This window comes from Musa acuminata, chromosome BXJ1-3 (genome assembly GCF_036884655.1).
Source record: "Musa acuminata AAA Group cultivar baxijiao chromosome BXJ1-3, Cavendish_Baxijiao_AAA, whole genome shotgun sequence".
Taxonomy (NCBI): domain Eukaryota; kingdom Viridiplantae; phylum Streptophyta; class Magnoliopsida; order Zingiberales; family Musaceae; genus Musa; species Musa acuminata.
In genome coordinates, this window is record NC_088329.1 from 38,547,395 (window position 1) to 38,556,161 (window position 8,767).

The following is an 8,767-nucleotide window of genomic DNA, read 5'->3' on the forward strand; positions in this document are numbered from 1 at the left end:
TCGCCAGGTGGGGCACCTCCTGGCGATCTCCCATCACCAGCGGATGTAAAGATGGCCGCACCTCAGGCTCCTTATTTCCTCGCCTTCTTGGAAGTGCACCAAACAGATCACGCATATGTTGTAACGCGCCGAGGAGGCGGTATAGAGAACCGCCGGGACTCCTCGAAGCAAATCTCTTAGCCTCGTCAAGGAGGCCCTAAGCACATACAACACAATGATGCAAATGATGCAGATGATCGAAACAACGGTGACAAATTCATTGCTAAATTGGTCGATTAGTATCTTCTTACCTCCTTTAATTACAAGGATTCGAAAAATGAGGAGTTCTGCAGACTCTCCTCGACAACATGTCAACATGATCATTGCCTCCGATCATGTCCAGACTCGTCGGTGCTCTCGCGTGGCTTCGGACGTGGTAACTGTTCTTCAATGATTTTGACAACCAAAGATCGGCATATTGATCGCTAACAACTTAAATTAATTAGATAATCATAATTTGAGGGTCCAAAGAGCGGAATATTGATCGCTAGAAGTAAAGCACATCGATTAAATACCTAAAATTTTTAGAATATTAATATCCAAGAGGTAAATAAATAAGAAAGGAGAAGAGTATCATCATACCATCAAATGAATTATTCTATAGAAGATATGAAAATAAAGGATTCGGAATTCTTACCTTTTTCTTTCGCAAGTGTTATCCTAAAATCACCTTCTTCTTTCTTTTTCTTTTAACTACACTCTCAATCATGATTAGCGAGGAGGAAGATGGATGTATATTTATATATGGAGGGGAGCTATCCCTTAAAGATCTCTCTCATAATCTTCCACAATAAAAATGTATTACACACTCTCTCTCTCTCTAAAAATCTTCGGCGTGACATTCTCTAATTTAAATGTATTACACTGCATCTCTTAAAGATTTTCTCACACTTGCTAATCGTAGCTCTATCGATGAATAAAGGGATTTGTCTATTCACTGTTAGATAGGGGAGAAGAGAGGTTTTCCCACTTAAAGAAAGAAATTAATTATATTAATTTTAAAATATTATTTAATTAAATAATATAATCTAATATTTAATAAAATTTCTTTAGACTTTTACTTCAATGGTTTGATGATATATTCTATTAAAATAAATCTTCAAATTTGATAAATAATTATAAAAAAAATTTTAAAAATAAAAAAGTGATACTAGTAATCTTATAATCATATCATAGTGATTCTATGAAACTTTAAGTTGGTTTAGTGAAGGTTAATGAAATTACACTCGAAATTGAACTAAGTTACACTCGACTATGATATTAATTTTTTAAAATCATAAATTTTGATAATTAACTATTATTAAATTCTTAAAAAAATATATTAAAAAAGTGATACTAATCATCTTATAATGGTATCTTAATAATCGTATGAAAGTTTAGATTGGTTTAGTAGAAATTGATTAGGTTACCCTCGAAATTGAATTAAGTTACGCTCGATTATAGAATTTGTTCAAAAAATCTCTTAATTTTGATAATTAATTATCATAAAATAAATTAGAGTCACGATCAGATAGTTTGATCGAAGTTTGTGTTGGCTTATGAAAGTTAATTAAGTTAGATTCAAAATTGAACTAAGTTACACTAACATTTTCAACAAATCTCTAATTTTAATAATTAACTATCATAATTTTTTTAAAAATAATAATAATCTTAAAAGATGTCCTAGTGATTTTGTGAAAGTTTGTTTTGGTTTTATAGAAGCTGATAAAGTTACACTAAAAATTAATCTAAGTTATACTCGATCATAGTCTTGATTCAAAAAATCTTAAATTTTAATAATAAACTATCATAAATATAATTTTATCGGACATAGTCCCAATATAGTTTTACATGGTCACTCTTGATTATGTCAGCCTATGACATATCTAGAAAAAGATCATGATCCAAATAACGTAATAGATTAGCTCCAGAAGGAAAGCATCCTAGAATGTCTAAAGAGAACCTTATTGGACTTTCTGGATACAATGAAGATGGAACAATTTTCTTGAGTTTTCATCTATATCTAATCTTCACCTTTAAATACCTAAATCCATAGTGTTTTGATCCCTATTTAGCGACGTAATTATAAATCACTTCACAGCTGAATCCCCTCTAGCCAACCATCGTAGTTGCCACAGAAGCCTTCAGCAAATTGACTCAGACAAGTATGAGTGGTAGAGCAGGAGTGGAGTGTATCTTCATCTCAAACTTACCGCATCTGGTGCCAATTGCACATTAAGGACCCAAATCCCAAGTCGTGTCGACTGCACCTTCTCCAACACCAGCGCTCCTAGTGTCATGGCCAAATCACACCCACTACAAAATGAAGCATTACGAGGAGCATCATCACCACCTTATCCATTTGAGTCTCCATGAGAATTACAAAGGGAGTCGAAAGTTCATTTCATAGAACTCGCCTATAGACACGGAAGCATCTTTTAAATATGAAATAGTGCCTTGAAGATACGAAGAAAAAAAATTAAACGAAAGAAGCTAAAGCTAATATACCTTACATTTAGTGGACTTTTATCCAAGACCATTGAATGAACCCATTCCTACGAGGATTCGACTATCGATGCTAGAGACCTATGATGCTCTTTAGTAAGAGTGTCAATCGGGCGGAACAAAGGCAGGAAATGCTTCCCTTATATCCATCGCTATAACCCTATTCCCCATATGGACAAGGTGGGGGCGAGGATGGGGAATCCCCATTGGGGTTAAGAATCCATGAGTTATCTATATCCTCCTAATTAATTTATTTAATTTTTAAAAAATAAAATTTCTATCAAATTTAATTAACAATATGAGTTCTCTGATCATCCTAATTGGGGGTGGAGAATCATCATCATTATCATTTATTATTTGTTTCCAATCGTTGATTGTCGAAGAAATCATCATTTGTTGACGAGAAAAAAATATAAAAACAAAGTCAAATAATTAACATGATGTCACATGTGATAAGGGATGTGATTATCATAAAAGAAGTAATATTTTACAGTAAAAAGTATTAGTTAGCTTAATTGATTAATATTTTAATAGTTTATAGTAAGATTATGGGTTGATTATCCTTCGTAAAAAAAATATTCGATATTCGATTGTTGATGCTACCAAGTGAACAAGAAATAATATTCAATGAGGCAAATGGGTTGTGGTCGGCTGTAATATTTAATTAGGACGAGGAGGTTCCATATATATATGTTGGAGGCATTTACCTTTCTTTAACATATGTTGTAATTCTCATAGAATTGAGGATTATTTACAGACAAATTCCAAAGATATACGTAGCAGCTGCCGTCCGGCCAAGCGAACACGCCGCTCCCCTTCGGCACGACATTCTCCCAGTTGCCATTAGCCCAGATGAGCGCCCCACGGCCGGATATTACGCCGTTCCACCACTCGTCGACGTACTTGTTCCCACTCCGCCACAAGTACCGGCCACAGCCCTCCCTCGTAAAAGTCATCGTTGTAGTAACACAGGAGCCGGGGCAGGTGCTGCCCTCCGACTCGGTGAAGGTCCCGAAGCCTTCCATCCGGCCGGAACGGAACACCCCCCTGAAGGTCACGTTGGAGGGCCACGAGAACTGTCCCTTTCCGAAAGCCTTCCCCCACCGCCACTCCCCCTCGTGCATGCACCAGTCGGCCCCAAGGCACTTCGCCCGTCAGTGGGGGGAGTTCTGCTCCGCCGCGTGCATGCATCACTGACGTGTTGTCGAAGAGTCTGCAGAGCGCATCTTTTTTCTTTTTGTCTCCTCATTTTTTGAATCCGGAGCTAAGAAGATACCAATCGACCAGGTTAACAATGGATTCGATTCTTCAATCATCTGCTTAATCATTTTTGTCTTGTACGTGCTTCGGGCCTCGTCGACGAGGCCAAGAGATTTGCTTCGAGGAGTCCCGGCGGTTCTTACACCGCCTCAGCGCGTTACAACCTGTGGATGATTTGTTTGGTGGACTCTGAAGAAAGCGAGGAAATAAGGATGCTGAGGTGCAGCCATCTTTACTGCACCGTCTGCATCCGTCGGTGGCGGGAGGTCTATGAGCGGATGCAAAGATGGCCGCACCTCAGCCTCCTTATTTCTTCGCTTCTTCGAAGTCCACAAAGCAAATCACACACTGGTTGTGACGCGCTGAGACGGTATAGAGAGAGAACCGGTGGGACTCCGAGATCTCTTTGCCTCCTCAAGGAGGCCCTGAGCGCACATACAAGACAAACATGGTTAAGCAGATGATTGAAGCAAAGGACAAATCCATGCTAATCTGGTCAATTAGTATCATTTTACTTCCTTTATTTTTAAGGATTCGGAAAATGAGGAGACAATAAAGAAAAGGGAGCTCTGCAGACTCCTCGACGATAGAAGAGATATCTGTACTTGCGAACGAAACAGAAGTTGTGATGTGCTCCCAAGTACTTGATCGAGAATAGGATCTCCATACCATCAAATGTATTATTTTAGAAGATATAAAGGTTTTGGATCCTTACCTTTTTATTTTACAAGTGTTACCCTAAAATCACTTCTTCTCCCTTTTTAAGTGACACTCTTAATCATGATTAGCAAGGAGGAGGATGGATGTATATTTATATATGAATGGGAGATATCCCTTAAAGATCTCACATATAATTTTTTTATAATGAAAATGTATTACACTACCTCTTTTAAAGATCTCCCTCGTGATCCTCTCTAATTTAAATATATTACACTATATTTTTCAAAGATTTTCTCACTCTCGTTAATATATCAATGAACACAAGGATATGCTTATTCACCCTTAGGAGAAAACAGAGATTTTTCCACATAAAGAAGGAAATCAATTAACTACATGAACAATTGCATGAGGTATCTGATAATCAATGATCAAATATTATAGTTGATGAGATAATGATGCATATTAACGTTGGAGATAGCCAACTATTGTTAGTAGAACACCCTAGCAATGTTGAGACATCATCATCATTAGTATATAGTATATCTAAAAAAGTCGACATGGTTATCGTGTTAAATAAGGGATACGGATGGATAGATGAACATGATATATCATTTATTTATTTTTGTGTCAAAAGCTCCTGATATGATATTTTATTCGAGTGCAGGATAGGTTTACAAATTTAATTTATTTATATTATTGTTTTACGTTATCAAATCACTATCCGACCTTAGCTCAGTTGGTAGAGCGGAGGACTGTAGTTGGTTAAAACATCAGTTATCCTTAGGTCGCTGGTTCGAATCCGGCAGGTCGGAACTATTTTTTTTTAGATTAAGTAAATTATTTTTTTTAATTTCTTAAAAGATATATATTATTCTGACGATAAAAATATAAATATATATGCCTCGGTCAAACCCCTTCCGTCTTAAAAGATATATATTATTCTGATGATAAAAATATAAAATATAAATACATCCGACCTTAGCTCAGTTGATAGAGCGGAGGACTGTAGTTGGTTAAAGCATCAGTTATCCTTAGGTCGCTGGTTCGAATCCGACAGGTCGGAGCTGTTTTTCTTAGATTAAGTAAATTATTTTTTTAAATTTCTTAAAAGATATATATTATTCTGATGATAAAAATATAAATATATATGCTTCGGTCAAACCCCTTCCGTCTTAAAAGATATATATTATTCTGATGATAAAAATATAAAATATAAATACATCCGACCTTAGCTCAGTTGGTAGAGCGGAGGACTGTAGTTGGTTAAAGCATCAGTTATCCTTAGGTCGCTGGTTCGAATCCGGCAGGTCGGAGCTGTTTTTCTTAGATTAAGTAAATTATTTTTTTTAATTTCTTAAAAGATATATATTATTCTGATGATAAAAATATAAATATATATGCCTCGGTCAAACCCCTTCCGTCTTAACCCTACTGCCAATGATCCTACGCCTCCTCAGATCTTTTAAGTTCGAGTCCCGATGGCCTAAATACCCTTTCTGTCCACAATATGGTCCAGGATAGAAGATTGTGATGAGAACTCCTCACTTTTTGATGAGGATCAAACTAAGTCACACTTCGCCCTTGCGATATTGCTCCGCAAAGATCAGCCCACTTGTAACCTCTCGCAGGTTCCAAAGGACCTGTAAAAGAGAAAGTTGATTAGTTCGAAAGAACGAGCAACGGACAAGTCCCGAAGTCTCGCGAAAAGGGGAAGCTTTACAAGCAATTCAGCGAGCACCTTGCGTGCACAAGAGAAAAGAGGGAGAGGAGGAAAACAAGGGCTTTAGAAGGTTGAACGAACAGCTGCAAGCCCACAAACAGCTGCTCACCGAGTCCCGGGCGCGATAACAAGTTCCCGTCAAGGCAACGTGCGAACTTGCGAAAGAGTGTTCAACGTCCGGGACTCGGTGAGCAGCTGTTTGTGGGCTTGCAGCTGTTCGTTCAACCTTCTAAAGCCCTTGTTTTCCCCCTCTCCCTCTTTTCTCTTGTGCACGCAAGGTGCTCGCTGAATTGCTTGTAAAGCTTTCCCTTTTCGCGAGACTTTGGGACTTGTCCGTTGCTCGTTCTTTCGAACTAATCAACTTTCTCTTTTACAAGTCCTTCGGGACCTGCGAGAGGTTACAAGTGGACTGATCTTTGCGGAGCAATATCGCAAGGGCGAAGTGCGACTTAGGCAACGCAAGCTAAGTTCGCGTCTTGGCCGCAAGGGTGCCTCACGCCTTAGGCAATTCAAGCTAAGGCCGTGACATTGTGGTATCTCCTCAACAATAGATTCACTGCTTTAGCCAGGCAGATCCATCTAAAAATGACTCGCCAGAGCCAACAATAGATTCCCTTGCCGAGGATTTCTCCTCCACAATCTATGCCTTCATGAATTGATGTAGCAATATGAGGTCCCCTCCCTCCCCCTCACATAACCATCCTCCCGTCTCCTGTTCTTCTCTTGCATAAGCATTCCTCCCTCACGGACCTCAATGCTCTTTCTTATGGGGATGGGCCAAGGCAAAAGCTTGGGGACCTAACAGCTTTATGGCCGAATTCTACAAAGACTAACTTATTCTTCATTCCCAATGTCACCAACCTTTAGGATCTCTGATTTCATACCCATATCCCTCTACAACGTCCTATACAAACTCCTCTCTAAGGTTCTCACTAACAACAAATTTAAACCTTGCATGACACTATAATCGATCAGAATCACCCCGCCTTCATCGCTGGTACATCTATTCATGATGATATTTCCATTACTTAGGAACTCGCCCACACTATGTTCCAGGCAAAGCCCCCCTTGTCCTTTGGAAGGCTTTCATACAAGTTTCAATGCAATCATGAAATGAAAACCCTAACAGGTAAAATGTTGTATTCTTTCCTTAAACCCTAATCTTGATATTTGTACAGATAATTAAAGAGATTGCTGCATGAAAATTTGTTTGAGGGATGTGATCAAACCTCAATAGTAGGCAGGATGAAGCAGAGGAAAGTGTGGAAGCTTTCAAGTGCTTCAATTTCCATGTTGTTGATCTTTGCAACACAGCCACCAAACTAAAAGTTTCTTGAAACCAACCAGTGATCAAGGATAGTTCAACATGATCTGGAATCCAATTTGGAACAGCAGAAATCATTAACCTGTGAAAATTGAGATGTTAGCAATACTTCTTGATCTAGAAAATTTTGTTTGGACCTGTACAAGTAACTCACATATGGGATGAATGTATGTGATAGGAAGGCTTGAAGTCAAAAAAGTTATCTACTAATCAATGGCATCGCAACTAAATCAGTGTTTGAAAGTAGAATCACAATATTGTCGTCCTTACACATGAATATAAGATTGACCAACCAAACAAACAACCGGCGGAGTTGAGCAATAACTCTGATGAAATGTCTATAATCCACCAAAAGCATACAATTAATACTTGAAAATTGAATCAGAATGTTGCTACTATGCCACGGTCACGAATACTAGGCTGACTAAACAAGCAACTGGCGAAGCTACATAATACTTTGATCAAGTACTAATCAGTAATCAAAAGAATAAAAGGTGCATCACAATACCTTGAATGAATCGAATTGCTGAGGCACTTTCTTCTGATAGAAAACTTGGGTCTTTCATCTTACACAGACAGATACTAGATTTCCTAGAGAGAGATTCATCAATTACCTGTTTCACTACATTTGCTGAAACAAAGCCAAATCTATGTGTAAAGACAGACCTTAGAGCTCTTTAGAAGGTCGAAAACTCAGCAAAGTTGGCCAAGGAAATGAAGCCGATGATCCTCATATCTTCCAGCAGTCCTGATTTATCTCTTTTTCATAATTAGATCCAACTTATATCAGCACATTTGACCTAAACGTCACCTGTGTCAGAGTAGCAAGAACTTCAGCCATTTAGGAATTCTTTAAATGTTCAACATCAGATGATGGCAGTGTGCCAAAGACCCTATCGAGCTCATTCAAGTACTTTGACTAGAGCACCTCCCATTCTTGTTGTGCCTAGACGTGCAAGATGATGGTTGCTGCTGAAACTGAATACCGATAACATCAGCTCACTTAAACTTTGATACTCGAGAGAACAGTGAAGAAGCCTTCAATGGCTGAGGCTAGCCAATACAAAGAAAACTCGATCCTTCCACTGTTCTTTTCAATTGGCAACGCCAAGCCTGTTATTGATCAGTGATTAGCAACCAAAACTTTTGATGCTGGGCATGCACCTGATGAAGTAATGATGAGCATACCAAGCTGATTGATATCAAACCTTGAAATGTTGCATTTTTTTTTAATATAAAGCAGGAAAAATTATTATGTTCGTATTGAGAGATTCTAATAC

At 38.2% G+C, this 8,767-nt stretch overlaps 3 non-coding genes across 3 annotated transcripts; all 3 read left to right on the forward strand.

The window, feature by feature from the left end:
* Nucleotides 1–5,164: 5,164 nt before the first annotated feature.
* On the forward strand, nt 5,165–5,255 carry TRNAY-GUA (transfer RNA tyrosine (anticodon GUA)). Its single transcript is given in 2 exon segments — nt 5,165–5,201; nt 5,220–5,255. It is a non-coding gene; the product is annotated as a tRNA-Tyr (tRNA).
* A 160-nt stretch (nt 5,256–5,415) lies between these two features.
* TRNAY-GUA (transfer RNA tyrosine (anticodon GUA)) lies at nt 5,416–5,506 on the forward strand. The gene is given in 2 exon segments: nt 5,416–5,452; nt 5,471–5,506. It is a non-coding gene; the product is annotated as a tRNA-Tyr (tRNA).
* Nucleotides 5,507–5,665: 159 nt separating this feature from the next.
* On the forward strand, nt 5,666–5,756 carry TRNAY-GUA (transfer RNA tyrosine (anticodon GUA)). The gene is given in 2 exon segments: nt 5,666–5,702; nt 5,721–5,756. It is a non-coding gene; the product is annotated as a tRNA-Tyr (tRNA).
* Nucleotides 5,757–8,767: the final 3,011 nt, after the last annotated feature.